Here is a 22,117-nt window from a genome sequence, read left to right on the forward strand (position 1 = left end):
AGCAAGTCACGAGCTGAAGTTGCCAGATATCTAGTCGGACTTCCATGTTGAGAATTCTCCACGTCTAGTTTGTTTGACATGCTTGGTAAGATTTGAAGCAGAATACTAATAATGCAAGTTGTGGTTTTAATTAGACAATTAAAAAGCTATAATCCAACTTAATTGGCACCTCCTCTTCCTAACAAGATACACACAGTACATCTTTTTTTGTTCATTCACAGGATGTGAACATCAATGGCTAGGCCTGCATTTATTACCCATCCCTAATTGCCCAAATTAAGAATCAATCACATTGCTGTGGGCCTGGAGTCACGTGTAGATCTGGACCAAGTAAAGGCAGCAGTTTCCTTCTCCAAACGGCATTAGTGAATCACATTGGATTTTCCAGCAATCAGCAATGGTTTTGCAGTCATTGTTAGACTCTTACTTCCAGATTTAAAAAAAAATCTGGATTTAAATTCCACCATTGCAGGATTTGAATCCAGATTCCCCAGATCAATATTTTAGTGATAATACCACAAGGCCATCACCACCCAGCAAATGCAGAAAATGTGAGATAGGCCTTATCAGATGTTTCAAGTGATGCTGCCACAAGTCTTGCAATGACCCATATTGTTCAAGCCACTATAAAACTATGCCCTATAATTTTGTTCAGACAAGTGATTTTTCTTGTTAAGACTCATCAGTGGTTTATCCTCTACCACGGCAAACATGATAAATGGTAGACTTAGCATAGGAAGGAGAATACCGGCTCTACCTCGAGGCCAGAAGGCCAGCCCGGGAGTTATGTTGCAACATGTCGGTAGGGGTTGATTAAAATAATTTATTGGATCTTGTGGCAAAGTGATAGTGTCCCTATCTCTAGGCCAGAAGGTGCAATTTCTAGTCCCACCTACCTCAGAGGTCAGTCATAACATGTCTGAAGAGGTTGATTAAAACGAATTAGAAAGGGGAGATGGTGGCACCTCCCTATCCTAACTACCAGTGGTTGTTACCACAATGTGTAATAACATCCAGCTGCATGTTTCCCTCCAGACACCACCCCGAATTTTTTTTCCGTAATTCATTCATGGCTTGAGAGCTTCGCCAGCATTTATTTCCCATCCTTAGATACCCTTCGGAAGGAGATGGTCAGTTGCCTTCATGAGTCCCTGCAGTCCATTTAATATTGGAACTCCCACAATGCTATCAGGGTTCCAGGTTTTGACCCAGCAACACCAAGGGAATGGTGATACATTACCAAGTCAGGATGGCGAATGATTTAGAGGGGAATTTGCAGGTGATAGTGTTCCCATGCATCTGTTGCCTTTGTTCTCCTGGTGATGGTCGCCATGGGCACAGAAGGAGCTGTCAAAGAAATCATGGTAAATGTCTGAAGTGCATTTTGTACATGGTACAGTCTGCAACAACTGTGTGTGGATGGTGAAGGAGCAAATAATTGTATCTGTGGTGCCAATCAAATGGGCTGCTTTGTCCTGGATGATGTCAAGCTTGTTGAATATTGTTGGAGCTGTGCTCATCCAGGCAAGTGGAGACCATTCTAGCACACTCCTGACTTGTGACATGTGGATGGTGGAAAGCTTTGGGGAGTCAGGATGTGAGCTACTCACTGCAGCATTCTTAGCCTCTGGTCTTCTAGTCAAAGTATCTTTATGGTGAATATATTTCAGTTTCTGCTCAATGGTAACACCTAGAATGTTGTTAATGGGTGTTTCAGTAATGGTCATCCCAGTAAATGTCAAGACATATTGGCTACTTTTTCTCTTGTTGTTGATGGTTATTGCCTCGCACTTGTGTGGTATGAATGTTACTTGTCACTTGTCAGCACAAGTTGGATATTGATCAGACCTTGCTGCATTTTGACATGGACAGCTTCAGTACCTGGGGAATCATGAATAGTGCTGAACATTATGCAATCATCATGAAACATCCCCACTTCTGACCTTATGGTGGAGGGAAGATCATTGATGAAGCAGCTGAAGATGGTTGGGCCTAAGACACTACCCTGAGGAATTCCTGCAGAGGTGTCCTGGAGCTTAGATGATTGACCTGCAAAAACAACAGCCAACTTCCTGTGTGCCAGGTGTGACACCAACCAGCAGAGATTTTTTTTCCCCTAAACTCCTGTTGACTCCATATTTGCTCGGGTTTCTTGATCCTATAATCAGTCAAATGTGATCTTGATCTCATGGGCTGTCGCTCACACCTCATGACTGGAGATCAGCTCTTTTGTCCACATTTGAGCTAATGTTTTAATTGAGGTCATCCCCTGGCTGAACCCAAACTGGGTGTCAGTGAGCAAATTATTGCTAAGCAAGTTGTTGGATAGCATCTTGCATTACTTTACTGATGACCAGGAGTAGACTGATGGGCTGCAATTAATGGATTGGATTTATCCTGCTTTTGTGTACAGGATATACCTGGACATTTTCCCACATTGTTCCTGTCCTAGAACAGTTTAGCTAGCTGTACGGCAGATGTGGAGCACACATCTTCAGTGCTATTGCCAGAATATGGTCAGGGCCCATAGCCTTCACAATACCCATTGCTTTCAGTTGTTCCTTGATATCCTGTGGAGAGAATTAAATTGGCTGAAGACTGGCACCTGTGATGCTGGGGACTTCTGGAGGAGGCCAAGATGGATTATCCATTCAGCACTTCTGGCTGCACATTTTTGCAAATGCTTCAGCCTTATTTTTTGCATTGGTGTGTTGAGCTCCCTCATCGTTGAGGATGAGGATATTTGTGGAGCCTTCTCCTGCAGGGAGTTGCTTAATTGTTCATTATTAATCACAATTGGATATGGTGGGACTGCGGTACTTAGATCTGATCTATTGTTTGTGGAATTGTTTACTCTGTCTATCACTTGCTGCATGTAGTCCTGTTTTGTAGCTTTTAGATATGCTTTGTGCTGCTTCAGGCATGCTGTCCAGCACTTTTCATTGAACTAGATTTGATCCCCTGGCTAATGGTAGAGTGGGGGATATACCAGGCCATGAGGTTGCAGATTACGTTGGGAGTATAAGCTGATAGCCCACAGCACTTCTAAGGATGCCCAGACTTCAACTGCTAGATCTGTTCTAAGTCTATCCCCATTCAACAAGTTGATAATGCTACACAAAATGATGTATGGTATTCTTAATGTGAAGAGTGACGTACATCTCCACAAGGACTGTGCAGTGGTCACGCTTATTGATACTGTCATGTACAGATGGATCTGCACAGGTAGGCTGGTGAGGATGAGGTCAAGTATATTTATCTGTCTTGCTGGTTCCCTCCCTATCTGCTGCAGACACAGACTAGGAACGCTGTCTTTTAGGTCTTGACCAGTTCAGTTAATAGTACTGCTGCTGAGCCACCCTTGGAAGTGGCTCCTGCTCAGAGCCCTTGAGCGCTGTCTTCAGTACTACCACTGAGGTGCTGGAGGTGAACTGTAAGTTTTGTTGCATGCCGTGCACTCAGCTGTTCCTTTCCTACATGTGGAGTGGATCGAATTGGATGAAGACTGGCAATGTGAGTCTGGAAGAAGAGACTGGGGTGGATCAGACCCTCTTCACTTCTGGTGAAACTGTTCACAAAGGTGGCAGGCACCTCTTTGCACAGATGTATGGTGTCCCTCCATTATTAAGGATGGAGAGGTCTATGGATTCTCCTTTTTTTGCTAGTTATTTAATTGTCCATCACCTACGGCAGAGCTGCTGAGCTTTGATCTGATCTATTTATTGTAAAATCAGTTTACTGTGTCTCTTATATGCTGTTTCTGTTGTTTAAAATTCATGTAATCTTGTGTTCTCATTACACAAGTTCGACACCTCATTTTAGGGAATGTCTGGTTCTGCTCCTGCCATGGTCTCCTGCAATCTTCATTGAATAAGTGTTGATCTCCAAGCCTGATGGTCATAGAAAGAAGGATATGCAATGCCATTAGGACATTGAATTGGTGGAGTGTAATTTCACTGCTGCTGATGGCTTGCAGTACATCATGCACGTCCAGTTTTAAGCTGCTTGACCCGTTCTGAAACTTATTCTTGTAATATGGTGATAATGCTGCACAACGCGTTAGAGGATGTCCTTCGTCCTATTACATTAGCTACTGTTTCTAAAGCAGTTAATGGTCATATTACATTGGTTCTACCAATTCTACTAATGTCACACACAGTGTGAGAGTGGAACTCCACCTCCAAAAAGATTGTGCTATGGTCAGATGTATCAGCGTCAGATAGATTGGTGAGGTGACGGCCAATTGGTTTTAATATTGTGTGCAGTTTTGGTCTCCTTTTCTGAGGAACGATGCTCTTACTCTCGAGTGAGTGCAGCGAAGGTTTACCAGGCTGATTCTAGGGATGGCGGGTCTGATGGATGAGGAGAGATTGGCTAGGTTGGGATTGTTTTCGCTGGAGTTCAGATGAATGAGGGGGTTCTCATAGAGACTTATAAACTTCTAACAGGACTGGACAGGATAGATGCAGGGAGGATGTTCCGGATGGTGGGTGTGTCCAGGACCAGGGGTCACAGCATGAGGATTCAGGGTAGACAATTTAGGACGGAGATGAGGAGACATTTCTTCACTCAAAGAGTGGTGCGCCTGTGGAATTTATTACCACAGGAAGTAGTTGATGCCAAAACATTGAATTTACTCAAGAGGTGAGTTGGGGCAAATGGGAACAAAGGTTATGGGGAGAAAGCAGGATAAGGGGTATTGAGTTGGACGATCAGCCATGATCGTGAAGAATGGTGGAGCAGGTTCGAAGGGCTGAATAGCCTCCTCCTGCTCCTATCTTCTATGTTTCTATTTCTAAGTTTACCCTCTTTTTCTATCCACCACCACCTGTGGCAAGTCCCTTGGTGCTACAAGTGAAGGAATCTCACTGCAGTACAAGGTAAGTGTGTCCCAGTCTTTCTGCAGGGTTAGTACAGTTAGCTCATCTTCTGGTTAGTTCAGACAGTGAGTACGTTGGGGGTGCTATTTGTTAGGAATTAATAACTAATTTTTAGGTAGTAAATTTTCACTTGTAAATTAACAACCAATGGAGGGTTAGTCATGTCAGTTTGTAGGGTTTTGTGTTCCACTTGAGAGATGTGGTCAATCATGAATGCTGAGAGCATCCCTGTTAATTAGATCTGCAGGAAGTGTACCCAGCATTAGCTGCTCATCAGACAAATGGATCGGGTCGTGCTGCAGTTACAGACAGTAAGGAGCACACAAAAGGCAGAGAGTATTGTAGATATAAGATATAGGAATGCGGTCATAACCAAGGTACAGGAAGATAGATGGGTGACTGCTAGAAGGGGCAGGCGGTCAGTGCAGGAGTCCCCTGAAGCTGTCCTCCTGTCAAACAAGTATTCCATATTGGATATGGATACGTGGTTGGCCCATCAAGTAACGGCAGCAACAGCAGCAGACGGGACAGCGGCACCACGCCTGGCCCTGCTGTACAAAGTGGAGGGACCAAGTGTAGTAGAGCTATAGTAATTGGAGATTCGATAGTCAGGGGCACAGATAGGTGCTTCTGTGGCTGTGAGAGAGACTCCAGGATGGTGTGTTGTCTACCTGATGCCGGGGTCAAGGATGTCTCTAAGTGGGTATAAGGCGTCCAGAAACAGGAGGGCAAACAGACAGAAGCCATTGTCTATATTGGCACAAATAACAAAGGTAGGAAGAGTGACAAGGTCCTGCAATGACAATTAGGTAGGAAACTAAAAAGCAGGGCCTCTAGGGTAGTAATTTCAGTATTACTTCCCTTGCCACATGCTACTGAGGCTAGGAATAGAGAAAGAATCCAATTGGACACATGGCTACAGAGCTGGTGTAGCAGGGAGGGCTTCAGATATGTGGATCATTGAGGTATTTTTAAGGGAAGGTGGGACATGTACAAGAAGGACATATTGCACCTAAACTGGAGTGGCACCAACATCCTGATAGGGAGATTTGATTGTGCCACACAGGATGGTTTAAACTAGTATGACAGAGGGATGGGAACCAGAGCATCAAGTCAATAAGTAGAGGTCAGTAGAGGTTAGGGAAGAGCTTGAGACTAAAGCAAATATAGCTAAGAGGAAGAGCAGTCAGGGAGAGGTTGCTGAGCTAAACGGAACTGGAAACTTGGACTATATTTGTTTCAAAGCAAGAAGTATAACAAGTTTTTTTTTTCCTTTATTCATTTACAGGATGAGGGCGTCATTGGCTAGGTCATTTATTGCCCATCCCTAATTGCCCAGAAGGCAGTTAGGAGTCAACCACATTACTGTGCGTCTGGAGTCACATGTAGGCCAGACCAGGTAAGGATGACAGTTTCCTTCCCTAAACGACATTAGTGAACCAGATGAGTTTTTCCCGACAATCGGCAATGGATTCACGGTCATCATTAGATTCTTAATTCCACGTATTTTATTGAATTCAAATTCCACCATCTGCCATGGTGGGATTCAAACCCAGGTCCCCAGAATATTATCTGGGTCTCCGGATTAACAGTCCAGCGATAATACCACTAGACCATTGCCTCCCCAGATAAAACAGATGAACTTAGAGCCTGGATTAATGCATTCAATTATGATATTGTTGCTATCACAGAAAAATGGTTGAAAGAGGGACAGGATCGGCAGCTTAATGCTCTGGGATATCAATGTTATAGATGAGACAGAGGAGGAAGTAAAAGAGTTAGGGGAGTTGCATTACTGGTTAGGGAACATATCACAGATGTGTTGAGGGAGGACACCCTGGAGGGATCTTGCAGTGAGGCATTATGGGTAGACCTCAGGAATACGACGGGTGCAATCACAATGCTAGGATTGTACTACAGACCTCCCAGCTGTCAGTAGGAGATAGAGGAAGAGATATGTAGTCAGATTCTGGAAAGATATAAAATAACAGGGTTGCTGTTGTGGGTAATTTTAACTTCTCCCATATTGACTGGCACTCCCTTACCATGGGGGATTTGGGTGGACGGCAATTTGATAGGTCTGCTAGGAGAGTTTTTTGAACAGTATGTGGATAGTCCAATGAGGGAGGGAGGCATACTGGACCTGGTATTGGGAATGAGCCTGACCAGGTGATCAAAGTTTCAATAGGGGAGCATTTTGGGAATAGTGACCATAATTCTGTAAGTTTTTGGACACTTATAGATAAGGACAAGATAGACAAAGGTGTTAAAGTGGGGGAAGGCCAACCATAATCAATTTATCAAGAATTGGAGAATGTGGAGTGGAAGGGCTGTTTGAGGGTAAATCCACATCTGACATGTGGGAGTCTTTTAAGCCAAGTTTGAGTGCAGGATAGGCATGTTCTTGTGAAAATGAAGGACAGGAATGGCAGGATTCGGGATCCTTGGATGACAGGGAAATTATTACCTTTATCAAAAAAAAAGGAAGCATACTTAAGGTCGAGGTAACGAAAAACAGATGAAGTCCTTGATCAATTTAGAAAATAGGAAGGAGCTCAAATAGGGAGTCAGGAGGGCTAAAAGGGGCTGTGAAATGTCCTTGGCCAGCAGAATTAAGGAGAATCCCAGGGTATTTTATACATATATTAGGAGAAAGAGGGTAGCTAGGGAAAGAGTAGGCCACTCAAGGATATAAGAGGGAGGTTATGTGTGGATCCAGAGGAAATGGGTGAGATCCTTAATGAATACTTTACATTAGTTTTCAGCGAAGAGAAAGTTGTGAGGGATATTGAGGTTAGGGAAAGGTGTGTGGATACTCTCTGGCAGGTCAACATAATGAAGGAGGAAATGTTAAGTGCCTTGAAATGTATTAAGGTAGATAATTCCATAGGGCCAGATGGGATCTATCTCAGGATATTGTGGGAGGCAAGAGAGGAAATAGTTGGGGCCTTAATAGATATCTTTACACCTTCTTTGGCTTCAGACAAGGTTCCAGAGGACTGAAAAATGGCCATTATTGTTCCTTTGTTTAAGAAGGGGAACAGAGATAATCCAAGTAATTACAGGCTGGTAATCCTGATGTCAGTAGTGGGGAAGCTACTGGAGAAGATACTGAGGGACAGGATTTATTCACATTTGGAAGTGAATGGACTTATTAGTGATAGGCAGCATAGGTTTGTGTGCGAAGGTCATGTCTCACTAACTTGATTGAGTTTTTTGAGGAGGTGACAAAAATGATTGATGAGGGAAGGGCAGTGGATGTTGTCTACATGGACTTTAGTAAGGCATTTAATAAGGTACCCCATGGCAGTCTAGTACAAAATGCACCATCGAATGGATCCAGGGTGAGCTGGCTGGATAGATACAAAACTGGCTTCGTTATAGGAGACAGAGAGTAGTGGTGGAAGGGTGCTTTTCAGAATGGAGATGAGTAACTCATGGTGTTCTGTAAAGATCAGTGCTGGGACTTTGTTGTTTGCAATATATATAAATGATGTGGAGGAAAATATAGGTGGTCTGATTAGAAAGTTTGCAGATGACACCAAAATTGGCAAAGTTGCAGATAGTGAGGAGGATTGTTAAAGAATACAGAGGGCTATAGATAGATTACAGATTTGGGCAGTGAAATAGCAGATGGAGTTTAATCCAGACAAATGCAAGGAAGTTCAAATTTAGGTGCAAATTATACAATAAATGGCAGGATCTTTAGGAGCATTGACATACAGAGGGATCTGAGCATGCAGGTTCACAGATACCTGAAAGTGGCAACACAGGTGGTCAAGAAGGCATACAGCACGCTTGCCTTCATGGGCTGGGGCATCAAATATAACAGTTGGCAAATTATGTTATAGTTGTATAAAAATTAGTTAGGCCATATTTGGAATATTAAGTGCAGTTCTGGTCGCCATATTACCAAAGGCAGTGGATGCTTTGGAGAGGATACAGAGAAGGTTTACCAGGATGTTGCCTGGCCTAGCGGGTTTATAGTTATGAGGAGAGGTTGGATAAACTCAGGATTGTTTTCACTGGAAAGACAGAGGCTGAGGGGTGACCTGATAGAAGTCTACAAAATTATGAGAGACATAGATAGGGTGGATAGTCAGGGTTTTTTTTCCCAGGGGAGAAGTAGGCATAGTTTAAGGTGAGTGTGGGAAAGTTTAGAGGCGAAGTGCAGGTAAAATTTTTCAGACTGAGATTTGTTGGTGCCTGGAGGTGGTGGAAGCAGGCACATTAACAACATTTAAGGCATACCTTGATAGACACATGGGTAATAAATAGCGGGTTTAAATAAGGACTAGGAAGCAGCACAGGCTTGGTGGGCTGAAGGGCCTGTTCCTGTGCTGTATTGTATTTTATATAAGTCCACACATTCATCAAAAGATTGAACCATTAAAAACTTACATCAATAAGCCGGCTACTGCTGTAAAAAGTGGCCGCACCCTCTCTTTCACCCAACTCTGCTACACTTGCTGGATTTACCCTCTTTTCTGCTGCAAGAGAGAGAAGAAGATTCTAGAAGAAATGGATACTATCAGCAGATTGGAACCAGCTTTGCAGGCAGCAGCAATCTGACCAGCTGCTGGAAGATCTAGGCCGATATCCATCAGAAATGGTGTTAAACTGACGGCCTAGCTGTCTGAGTTTTCAGGCAGATGTAAAAGATCCCAATTTTTGAAGAAGAGTGGGAGAATTCTCCCATGTAAGACTATAAGAAATAGCTCCTTGAGTCCGCTCTGCCATTCAATAGGATCATGGCTGTTCCAACCTTCCTCATATCCATTTTCTTGCTCTTTCCCCATAACCCTTGATTCCTCTACTGATCAAGAATCTATCTGTCTCAGCCTTAAATACATATAAATACATAGCTCTCTAACTTCCCCCTCCCTGATGCATCACAGTATCTGTAGCTTGACCTCCAGTTTATTGACTCTGAACCAGAGTTGACACGAAGGGCTGAATAACCTTCTTCTGCACTGTAATGATTCTGTGATTCTGAGCCAATTCTCCCTGAGCCATTGGCTCTCACTGAAAATATGTTTGCCATCAATAATACTGGTGTCCATGAGTCCCACAATCTCCCACACTGCGGCTATAAGGCATCACCTGCCCTGATACCCTTGTTACATTTTAATGAACTAATTAATTATTTTCCAAAGTTGAAGAAATTTTAGTTAAAGTCTCCCCGCCATCATTTACTGTACTAACTTTAACCTTAACATGATAATAAAACTTTATCACTTAAAATAAAACAAAACAGTACCCTCAGCAGCTTCTTACTTCCCTTTTGTTAGTGAATCTTAATTACTCATAAAGTCTGAATAGATTTGTTCAGTCACAGATGTTAAGATCCTAGCTGATGGTACTACTAGACAAGTCAGATGTCAGAACGAAACCTGGCTTGATAATTTTTAAAAAATTTTATTTACTGTGGTGGCCAATTATTGAAACATTATCATTGAAACATGAGGCTGCAGAGTTTTTTAACAACGGAACACAAGTTTACTACACAACAGGCAAAATAAAGAACAGCTATCTAGATACAGAGCGTTTGAAAGATTTTGAAACGCACAGAAAAGCAATGTCTCATCAGCTCACCAACAACATCACCTTACAATGATTGAAATTCAGAAATATTACCCCTCTATATCAAATATTTAACATTGATGTGGCTGATTCTTCCAGTTTTTCCCTGTGAATTATGAAGTCTTCTTATATGAAAACAGAGTTTAGACTTTTCATCTCATTACTAAGCTGCAAATTTTTAACCAAATACTCCTGGTCTGGAAGTTGCACAAACTAAACTTTTCTACTGAGGTAAATGCGCTTCCATGAATTTTCTTTTACTCATTTTATGAGAGAAACTAGATTCATTTTTTGATCCCACGCAGATCTGGTCCAACCTGCCCAAAGTTATCTGATCCTGGGTTCCTTAGCTAAAAGCAGACTTTAATTATCCTGAACCAAAACCAAGCTAATGGCTCTCAATGTTTATCCCAACTGTTGTGGTATCTACAGTAGAAACAAATCTTCCATTAACACTCAAGGAGTCCCTACTATCTGACAATACTAGATTAGGTTACCGTGCCTGAAAAACTGTGTAATTTTGCTATATTGCTTTCTTAAACCTTCAGAACAACTCCACACGTCACTATGTTAAAATTCAAATTCTAAAATTATATTAACTTAGATACCTTTCATCACAAAGATGCTTCTGATCAAATATACCCTTGTTATAACACAAATGCCCAACGACCCTCATGCCACTGTGCAGAATCTTGATTTTGAACTCTCAGCTTGTCCCTGTGTTAGTTCTCTATTGTCACAGGACTTAGCAAATGGACCTTAAGAGGCCTGGATGCTTCCCAGCTGTTGGTGGGCTGGCGGTGTGGAAGTAAGACACAATTCACTTCAGGCACGGGGAGAGGATGGGCAGAAGGTGGAACGACATAAGTGGAGTCACATCTTTGAATCACTCCAGCCCCTCACCAGACTAAGCCTCAAGTCATAGCAACCTCCACCCCCTCCCTACACCCCATGTCCCCAACAATGGCCTTTCACATCAGGCTTCCCCTGATCCATCTTGTCCCACGCAGATCCCTTTAGTGCACTCCCATTTGGCTGCTTCAGGATTCTCACATGCCCCCTCAGGCCTTTCTGGATTCCTCCTCTCAAGGGACTCTCTTGACCTCTTCTCTCCCACACACCGACACAATTCAATGCGACCCAACCCCTCAACTCTCAAAAGCATTACTTCTGCTAGCACATGATTTTGTGAATATCAAAACACTGGCATTCAAGTTAAAATTAAAAACATCAAAATTGGAATGGAGGAGTCAGAAATGATTTCAAATGAAAAGTCATAGAACTTTTACAGCACAGACAAAAGGTCCTTTAGCTTGTTGGATCTGTGCTGGTCATCAAGCATCTTTCTATTCTGAAACAAAAATAGAAAGTGCTGGAGAAACTCAGCAGGATTGGCAGTATAAGTGGAGAGAGAAACAGAGTTAATGTTTTGATTCCAGTATGACTCTTCAGAACCAGTTTTTAGTTCTGAAAAAGAACCACATCAGACCTGAAATCTTGGCCCTGTTATTTTCTCTTCACAGATGTTGAAGACCTGCTGAATTTTTCCAGCAATTTCTGTTTTTGTTTCTGATTTGGGTTTCTTTTGTTTAGTGAAGAAATCAGCAGGCCTGGCATTATCCGTGGGGAAGGGTCACCGGGCCTGAAATGTTTACTCTGCTTTCCCTTCATAGTTGCTGCCAGACCTGCTGCGTTTGTGCATTTCTGCATGCGTTCCTGCTGAGTTTAACCTTTGATGTTAAGACTATCTCTGGAACCCTACTCCTAGGCTGTTGGTTGGTTAGCTCAGTTGCTGGACAGCTGGTTTATAGAGTAGAGGGAGTCCCATATCAGCCTCAGTTCAAGTCCTGCTGCTGGCTGAAGCTCCCATGAAGGACCCTCTTGCCTGAGGCGTGGTGACTTTCACGTTAAGGTCTTTTTCTCTCTATGGCGGCTGCACCTTAATTGCACAAAGTTGTTGCACAACTGGGGCTTTAACTATTTGAGTTGGGGGGAGGTGCTGCTCCTTTAAGAGACCAGATGAACGAGGGGGAGGGGCGAAGAGGAATGGCAGTTGCCATGCGCGGCGCGGCGCAGTCTGGGAAAGCGCCAGCGGGTGAGTCGCCCTCACACCAAGATGGCGGAGCGGGGAGGCCAGGAGGAGCGGAGGCTGCAGGAGCAGCAGCGACAAGAGCGAGGTCCGGGCCAGCGGTGGTGTTAGAGCGGCTGGGCACCGACACGACACGATAGGGGAGCGAACAGAATTCTTCGCAGCGCTTTTCTGCAGGGTAAAATCTACCGGCGGGAAGCGGAGACTGGGAGTGAGCCGGACGCTCAGCCGCCGCCACCAGAGGAGGAGGAGGAGGCGGCTCGTTTGCGAGGTCGGGGAGGGAAACCTATAACCACACATACACGTCCCTCCCACCTGGGAGGCCTGTCCGCACGCCGGCCCTTGGGACAGGAGCGGAAAAAGAAAAGCCCAGGCTGGAAGGCAACCCGCTTTCGTATGAATTCCGCCGAGGCCAGCTCGGAGTGTGCGCCACCAGAGGCGAACGCAAGGTCGGTGTTAGTTTAAACCCAACACCCCGTCCCCGTCCCCTCCCCCCCTGCCCTGGTGACCAGGACTCGGGGCCTAGTCTCTTCTCTCTCTTCAGCTTTCTTTAATACCTATATGTTTTGTCTGATTAGTTAGCCTGACATTTTGAATGTCCTTTCTGCCAAATAGTGATGTAAAAAAAAAAATACGAATTTATTGTTTTTGATGTCTTTTTTGTTTTGGTCAGCAAGTTGTTTGTTTCCTTCCTAATCTCTCGAATTTACTTTTTCCTTACCGCCCCCCAAAAAATTAACCTGTGTCATATCAGATCCTGGGTTCCTGCTCGGTTTCTTGCTGAAGGTGAGGCCCCCGAAAGTTGGTTGGTTGCTCTTTGGCGGGTTGGCAAAAGGGGTTTGTTTTTGCTTTGATGGAAAAACAATGTTGAAAATGCCTACTACGAATGTCAGTATCTGTGCAGAGAAAACACAAGTTAATGATCCTTCATCACACCTAGTGTAGATCATGGACCTAATTGGTTAATGCTGTTTCCCACTTCAGATGCTGCCTGACCTATGGAGTATTTTCACTGTTTTGTGTTCACGTTTCAAATTTTTCACTATCTACTACAATGTCTATTACATAGATGTTCCAAGCTAGGCATTTGTAAATGTGGTCAGATTCAACTTAAAGTGAAAAAATATTAATGCATAGTGTACTTTTTCCCTGCAATAACATGCTATTGCAGCTAAATTGGTTGTTGCAACTTACTGGAGGCTTTGCCATGTTTAATTGGAAATGAAAGTGAGCTATGCACCAATAGAATATGATACCATGAGGTCAAGATATTCTGGTATGCAAATGGTGTTGTTTGAGGTTGAAGTCCTTTGCAGTAATTTTCTAAAAATACTGGAGAAACTCAGCAGGTCTGGCAGCATCTGTGGAGAGGGAACAGTTAATGTTGTAACAGTTTGAGCCCAATATCACTGTCTTTCAGAACCTGAAGAATCATGTTGAAATTAAAATGTTATCTCCGTTTCTCTGTTCACAGATGCTGGTAAATCACTGAGTTTCTCCAGCATATCTTGTTTATCTTTCATGTCTCCAGCAACCACAGTATTTTGCTTTTATTGAAGTTGTTTGCATATTGCTGACAAGTAGTGCATAGGGCCAGATTTAAAGGAGAGAGTTGATCGTGTAAATTATGAACTATTAAGTTGTAATGATTTGACAAGGTTGTAGTTTGTAAAGCCTATCATACTGAAACCTGATCTTTTAATGGCCTTTATAAATAGGTACTAAAAAAAAAACAAAAATTTTGTTGGTTCTGGTGTCCCTGGAATTGAGCTTGCTACACCATTTCAGAGGCATTTAAGAGTCAGTCATATTGCTATGGGTCTGAAATTATGTAGGGCAGACTAGGTAAGGACAGCAGATTTCCTAAAGGAGATTAGTGAACCAGATGGGATTTTACAACAAATGAGAGGTTATATGATTACCACTAGACTAGCTTCTAAGTTCATATTTTTAAATTCAAATGTCAACCTCTACCAGTTGTAATTTGAACCCATGTTCCCAAAACATTAAAATCTGGGGATTCTGGATTACTATTACGTTTACATTATCAGTACGCAACCACTTCCCCAGAAGCTGAGTTTGCCAAACCAACAAACAAAATTTCACCTCTACTTATTATCATATGGTGGGAAAGGGTATTTGGGGATGGAGTGTGGTAGAACTGACTGGATTTCTCGTAGAACTGACACCGATTCAGTGGGTTGAATAGTCTCTTGTGATGCACTGTTCTAATTTCAACTGAAAATGTTGATAAATTGTATAGTTTACTTATTGCAAGTGGTTCTAGGTAACATATCTGTTAGCAGGCTTCTATTCTGTAAATTGGTTTATTTCCTTGGAATCATGTTTTGGTTACAGTGACCTCAATGGTGTAAAATACAAGTGACATCTTTCCTGTTATCCAGTCAGTTCCACCTGGTTCTTGGACTTGTACAATTCTCCCTGGCTAGGTGCATCAATTGTCGCTCTGTCTTGTGATGAAGTGGAATTGTGTGCTGTTCAGGCCGCAAGTATCTAAACATCATCTTGAATATTGGATTGCCCCAGATAGCTTCAGGATTTAGTAAATCAATAATTTTAAAAGTTGATTGAGAGCAGTGGTGTGTCAGTTGGGTTTTAATGATCAAATGTAAGTATTGACTTGTATTGTGGAAACTATCACTTGCTCAGTGAAAAATCTTTTGTTTTACATATAACAACATATAATACTAAGGGAGTAATTATCTTCACAAAATGTAGATATTTCAAATTTGGATTTGGTGCATCGTGTAGAAAAATCTAATCCTCAACAGGGATTTCTACCCAGATATGAAGTTTCTTTCTGTTGAAACAGTGGTTGATCAAGGGGTATTATCTAACTAATTTATTGCAAGGGAATAGATTTATCTCTGAATTGGCCATAATGGTCATTCTGCTTGCCTTCAAAATAACTTTGCTATGAATTGTTCTGTATTTAGGTCGTAAACACAGTAGAGTTGCTACAATTAGTTGGACTAGGGAGTTCTGATCACATACGTTTACGCAGACAAGACCAGAATACCTCAGATCGGCTCTCCAGATGGTGAAGTTATGTAAGTGTATCTCTTCCTTGGCTTAGCATCCCACAGACCAGGAATGTCCTGAATTGTAAACTGGCTCTGCTGGTTAGTGCTAGAGGGACCACAGTTGCCCATGTTCCCAGGGTGACTTTAAGCAATTCATATAAAGTATGAAAGAGTTGCTGTAGAGAATAAACGAGATGGGTAAAGGAATCAAACCAGAGTAAGATAAACATTGTATGATGTTTCTTATTAAGTCTTTACATGTAATGCTGCAACAAATTCTCAGGTGGTATGCTGATTATAAACAGCATTTTACCCATGGTTCTTAACTTCTTTCAGTTTTCTAATATGTTAACACTTTGACTCTCTTCATACTGGGAAAAGTATTTATTGTATAGCATTATTTGTGGTAAACTTGAGAATGTAACCACAGTACACAATTATTTATACTGCGAGTGCTTATCATTTTGGACAATCGGATTTGATTCATTTTGTTAAATTTGAGTTGTTTGTCATCACTGGATGAATAACCTTGCTTGAAGGTTGCATTGAAATGATTGAGACAACTTTTTTTGGTAAATGAAAGCTGAGAATTCAAGAACCTAAAAATAATTGAACATGTGTGTTTGTTCCATATTAATGGTCAACTAATATGGAGCTGGTTTCAATCCTACTAGTATTCCGTTCTAGGAATGTTTAATATGCCAGCAGACAAGACAGTTGGGTACATTTTTAGCACATACTGTTTGACGAATCTGAAATAATCCCCTAAAACTGTTAGTTTGGAAACACAGCTTCAAAACTGGTGTGAGAATCTTAAGGGTAGAATTTTCACCAGTTTGTGCTGGGATCTGGTTGTAAAATTGGCCAAGTCAATGTCGAGAATTTTGGGATTTTAAAAAGAAAGCTGCATCCTAAAAATACTTGAGATTGTGTTTTCATGATCTCTTCTGCTTGAAGATGCAGTGCTCCCAAATTGGGCTGTGCTCACATACCCAGGTTGTAATTGATTGACACTGCTGCCTGTGCTAGTTCTGGAAGACTCTTTAGATTGCATCTGTTTTTTTAAGGTACATAAGTTCATTTCTAAAGAATATTTAATGTACTGAAAAAAGCTGATTAGTGGATACCAATTAATCTAATCATTGATTCTACATAGTTTTTGTTATTTTCAGTAATTTTTAACTTGAAGTGAAGATGCTTGTCTCTGATAAATCCATTTTCATGAATAAAACTGAATAGACAGACCAAGGGATACATTTTCATAGGTCAGAGAAGTGCAAAGCTGGTTCTATTACAGTACCCAATTGTGTGGTTTTTGGAATTTTGTGATTACATGGGTGCATTCCAGCAAGCAAAGCTAATTTATCTTTTGGGGGCGGCACGGTAGCACAGTGGTTAGCTTAGCTGCCTCACAGCGCCAGGGTGACTGTCTGTGTGGAGTTTGCACATTCTCCCCGTGTCTGTGTGGGTTTCCTCCGGGTGCTCCGGTTTCCTCGCACAGTCCAAAGATGTGCAGGTTAGGTGGATTGGCCATGCTAAATTGCCTGTAATGTTCAGGGATGTGTAGATTAGGTGGGTTATAGGGGGATTGGTCTGGGTGGGATGCTCTGAGGTTTGGTGTGGACTTGTTGGGCTGAAGGGCTTGTTTCCACACTGTGGGGATTCTATGAAGAATTTGAACTTTATTGTGACCAGTACACACTCTAGATTGCATCCAAAGTGAAACATATTCCCCCTTAGACTTACTAACACAGTATGGAGCTGGAGGGACACAGCAGGCCAGGAACAGCAGAGGAGCAGAAAAGTTGACGTTTCGGGTCGGGACCCTTCTTCAGAAAATGTTCTGAACTTCTTCAGTTTCCGAAGAAGGGTCCTGACCCAAGAGGTCAACTTTCATGCTCCTCTGATGCTGCCTGGCCAGCTGTGTTCTGTTATCTCTGACTCCAGCATCTACAGTTCTTGCTACCCCTTAGACCTGAAATGGTTTTCTGCAGCTCTCCATATTAAAATGTTATACTGAAGGATTTTGGAATCAGGAACCTGAAATAAAGCAGTACTGTAACTTTTTTGAGAAAGCAATTTATTTTGGAACAAGCAAGTTTCGAATCGTAGAATCTCTGCCGTGCGAAAGGAGAGCATTTAGTCCATCAAGTCCCCACCATTTGGACTGTTTATTGCCATGTTGACATCCTATACCTTAAATGGTCTGGTGACAATTTTTGGGTGTATTGTTTTCAAAGCCCATGACCACACCATGAAATGTCTCTAGTAAGCCTTATCAAATGTTTTTGAACGGCATTTGAACTTTCAAACAGAGTTCATTAGGAGTATGAAAATGTACAGGATCATAAAATGACAATATAGTCTACCTGGTTGGTCCTGTTGTCTAGATAATATAATCTCCTCACCATATTGCTTTTATGCCTTGTCAAACTTTTCTTCACATAATATCCAATATGCATGTTACCAGATTTGCTGGTACAATATTGATCAAAAGAAATTTGTCTGGGCTATTCTTATTAAATATTCTAACTGATTTTCATTTCTGTAAATCAACTTTAAAAGTACTGCTTTGTATTGATATTTATTTGTTTGAGCTGTGAGCATTGCTATGAAGTAAACATTTGCCTATCTCTAATTGCCTTTGAGGCAACAGTGGTAAATCACTGCAGCATGTTGTAGGTGCACTCTACTTTTAGGAAGGGAGTTCCGGTTTTTATGACCCTCCTACAGTGAAGGAAAAGCGATTATTGATCCAAATCAGATTGGTGAGTAACTTGCAGTGAAAGTTGCACACATTAATAATATTCCCATGAATCTGTTGCCCTTAACTTGCATGGTAGAGGTCATAGGTTTGGAACGTGTTGTTGAAAGAGCCTTGACAATTAACTTCATCTTGCATCAGTGGTAGAGGGGTTGCTGAGTGAATATTTAAGGTAGTAGTTGAGGTGTTCCTGAAGTGAGCAGGACCATTGTTGTACCAAGCAACTTGAACACATGCAAGGGAAAGCAAGACAAAGAAATAAAGCTAATACAGAGGCTGTCTTAAAATGTTGCTGGTGAATGTACTTGATGGGTATTGACCTTGTTGAGAGTTTTCTCATGCTAGATGATCGCTTACAAATGATCTGAAATATTCATATGTTGTCACTCAGGATTCCCTCATTCAACTTACTTGGCAATTGCAATTTGAGATACAGTACACTTATGTTATGCTGCTCTTACTAGTGGCAACGTCGTCTAAATTACTTAACTAAACAAAATGAATTCCACAAATAAAGAGCGCAGAACCTGCACCATAATTCTTTATGGGAATTTACAGTTTGAGGCTTAAGCGTATTTGTGCATATTTGGCACAGTGTATTTTTAAAATGCAGTTCAGTTTTAAATGCAATGCATTCTGATGCCGTGAAATCAATTCTGATATACAGAATGTGCTAAGCTGGACTTAATAAAGAAAAATAAATAACCAGAAGTTTGGTTCCTAGTGTGCTTAAAATTTTGCATGCTAATTTACAGCCTACTCAGAATCTGTGTACATAACAGCTATGTTAATGATGGACACCAGGTACTGGCAGAAGTTCATTTGAATTGTTACAGAAGTTCACTTACTCCTTGCAGTGTAAAACAGCATGCATGATGTCAATGAAAATTTCCTCTTTTTCACTGAACATTTGTATCATGGTGGTATTCTGGCAGAGAGCATCAAAAAAATTCCTGGTTTGTAACTAATAATGGGAGGAAAAATTAATTGATTTAGCAATGCCTCAAAAAGCATCACTTGCACCTGAAAGAGGGCTGACGTGCTGAATACGTTGCACGTTCACGTCAGACACCTGTATCCATTTGAATGCCAACTCCCTCTCGTTGCAGTTCTTTCTGCTTGTCTGATAGAGTTACTAGATTATACTTTGGTTTATTTCTCACTTCATTACTCACTTATTCAGATACTGCCATAAGGAATGATCTAAAGAATAAGGACTGTTTAATAGGCAATGTTTAGTTTTTAACTTGAGCTATAATAGGTTGTCTTGATTCTGAAATTTTCACGAAATTACAGCTATTCTCTGACATCATAGGGTTAGAGTCACTTCTAACTTACTTGGATTTAGCCATTTATAGGAATGTGGCTGTAGCCTCATCATAGGCTAGAACTTAAATGTCAGCATTCCAGAAACTGCATGATACTTGGCTCCAGATACAACATGAGCCTCCCTGTAGGAAATCTGTCAGAACTTCCAGAATTTGGGTTTTGTTTAATGTTTATACACAGTTAAGTCCTGCTTACGTTTGCATTCCGAGTATTTCAAATTACAGATGTACAGTTTTTGAGGTCTTACAGCTGAACTAGAAGGAATGGGCACTTCAAATGCTGTAATTTGGCTTAGCTTAATGAGTATTGTTGCTTCAGGTAAGCAAAAGTGGGTCATGCACAGACCCTGAATAGTCACTTAGCAAGCCATTACTGGCCAGCTAATAAATGAGCCAGGGACTTCCAGCCTCGTCTCCTGAACCCTTAAGGGGTAGTCAGGCACTTCTAAGGGTGAAAGGAAGATTTTTTTTTTTAAAGAAGTGACTTTATGAAATTAAAACTGCATTGTTCCTGGTGTTATACCTTTGAGTATCATATATTTTGTTGAATTTAAATGTGTTTTGGCTATTAATCTATCTTTCCTAGTGCTGAGTATCAATAGTGTGGATTTATGAAGTTACAACATTATCTGTTGAGAACACATACCAGTTACGTGCCTGACCTGTTGAGTCTTGTAGAAATTTCTTTTTCAGTTGCAATTGCTGCTCTACAGCAATTTGCATTGTGTTACTGGCATACCGATTCACAGCTATGTAGAAATACTCCGCAAAAGAAACACCAGCATATATGCTTCACAAGATCAGTTCTGCAATATAATAAGAGCATGAGTTAACATAAGTAGTGAGTCGTCATATTTAGGTAGCTTGTGCATCTTAATTTATAAACTGTCTGTAATCTGGACTCTGTCTTTTTCCAGATTGTTGTTCAACTAATTAAAACTTAACTACGAAGGTAGGGAGATTCAAAAGGAATTTAATCTGCATCCTTGCTATGGAATTCATAATCTTATTGCTACTGGTAAAATCTCCCTACCAGTGTGCATTGTTCTTCCCTTCTCCCCACCCATTTCTGCCCAGAGTTTTAAAATAAGCTGGATTCCTAGTATTTTGTGATGCTTCAAAACCTATTTCTTTGGTAGATTCATTTGAAATCCTGTCACTAACAAATGTAGATTATGCAGTGTATTACGAGGTGATCTCATTTGTACCTCTAATATTGTGAGCATTGTTTTCATTTTAACCGAAAAATGTGCAATTTGGAGTGCAATGTATAAACTATAAATTGAATCTCTTAAGGAAGAGAACAGAAAGTTTAAGCAAAGATTACCAGCTAGTCCCAAATCAGGAAACCTGTTAGTGAATCCCACGTAGTACCAGTTGACTATCAACCAGGAACAATATGAAGAGAGAGGAGGAACTGCAGATGCTGGAGAATCCGAGACAACAATGTGCAGAGCTGGATGAACACAGCAGGCCAAGCAGCATCATAGGAGCAGAAAGGCTGACGTTTTGGGCCTAGACCCTTCATCAGAAATGGGGGAGGGGAAGGGGGTTCTGAAGTAAGTAGGGAGAGAGGGGGAGGCGGATAGAAGATGGATAGAGGAGAGGATAGGTGGAGAGGAAACGGACAGGTCGAAGAGGCGGGGATGGAGCCAGTAAAGGTGAGTGTAGGTGGGGAGTTAGGGAGGGGATAGGTCAGCCCAGGGAGGATGGACAAGTCAAGGGGGCGGGATGAGGTTAGTAAGTAGGAGATGGGGGTGCGGCTTGAGGTGGGAGGAGGGGATAGTTGGGAGGAAGAATAGGTTAGGGAGGCGGGGACGAGCTGGACTGGTTTTGGGATGCGGTAGGGGGAGGGGAGATTTTGAAGCTTGTGAAATCCACATTGATACCATTGGGCTGCAGGGTTCCCAAGCGGAATATGAGTTGCTGTTCCTGCAACCTTCGGGTGGCATCGTTGTGGCACTGTAGGAGGCCCAGGATGGACATGTCGTCTGAGGAACGGGAGGGGGAGTTGAAATGGTTCGTGACTGGGAGGTGCAGTTGTTTATTGCGAACCGAGCGTAGGTGTTCTGCAAAGCGGTCCCCGAGCCGTCGCTTGGTTTCCCCGATGTAGAGGAGGCCACAACGGGTACAGCAGATGCAGTATACCACGTTAGCAGATGTGCAGGTGAACATCTGCTCGATGTGGAAAGTCTTCTTGGGGCCTGGGATGGGAGTGAGGGAGGAGGTATGGGGGCAGGTGTAGCACTTCCTGCGGTTGCAGGGAAATGTGCCGGGCGTGGTGAGGCTGGAGGGGAGTGTGGAGCGGACAAGGGAGTCACAGAGAGAGTGGTCCCTCTGGAAAGCAGATAAGGGTGGGGAAGGAAAGATGGCTTTGGTGGTGGGGTCGGATTTCAGATGGCGGAAGTGTCGGAGGATGATGCGTTGGA

At 42.2% G+C, this 22,117-nt stretch overlaps 1 long non-coding RNA gene across 1 annotated transcript in view; it reads left to right on the plus strand.

Moving 5' to 3' along the window:
• Positions 1-12,540: 12,540 nt before the first annotated feature.
• Positions 12,541-22,117, plus strand: part of LOC125483287 — a 23,480-nt gene continuing 13,903 nt past the window's right edge. The window contains exons 1-2 of the long non-coding RNA XR_007262253.1: positions 12,541-13,001; positions 15,510-15,623. This is a non-coding gene — a long non-coding RNA (uncharacterized LOC125483287). The remainder of the gene's footprint in view (positions 13,002-15,509; positions 15,624-22,117) is intronic.

This window comes from Rhincodon typus, chromosome 6 (assembly GCF_021869965.1).
Source record: "Rhincodon typus isolate 14 chromosome 6, sRhiTyp1.1, whole genome shotgun sequence".
Taxonomy (NCBI): domain Eukaryota; kingdom Metazoa; phylum Chordata; class Chondrichthyes; order Orectolobiformes; family Rhincodontidae; genus Rhincodon; species Rhincodon typus.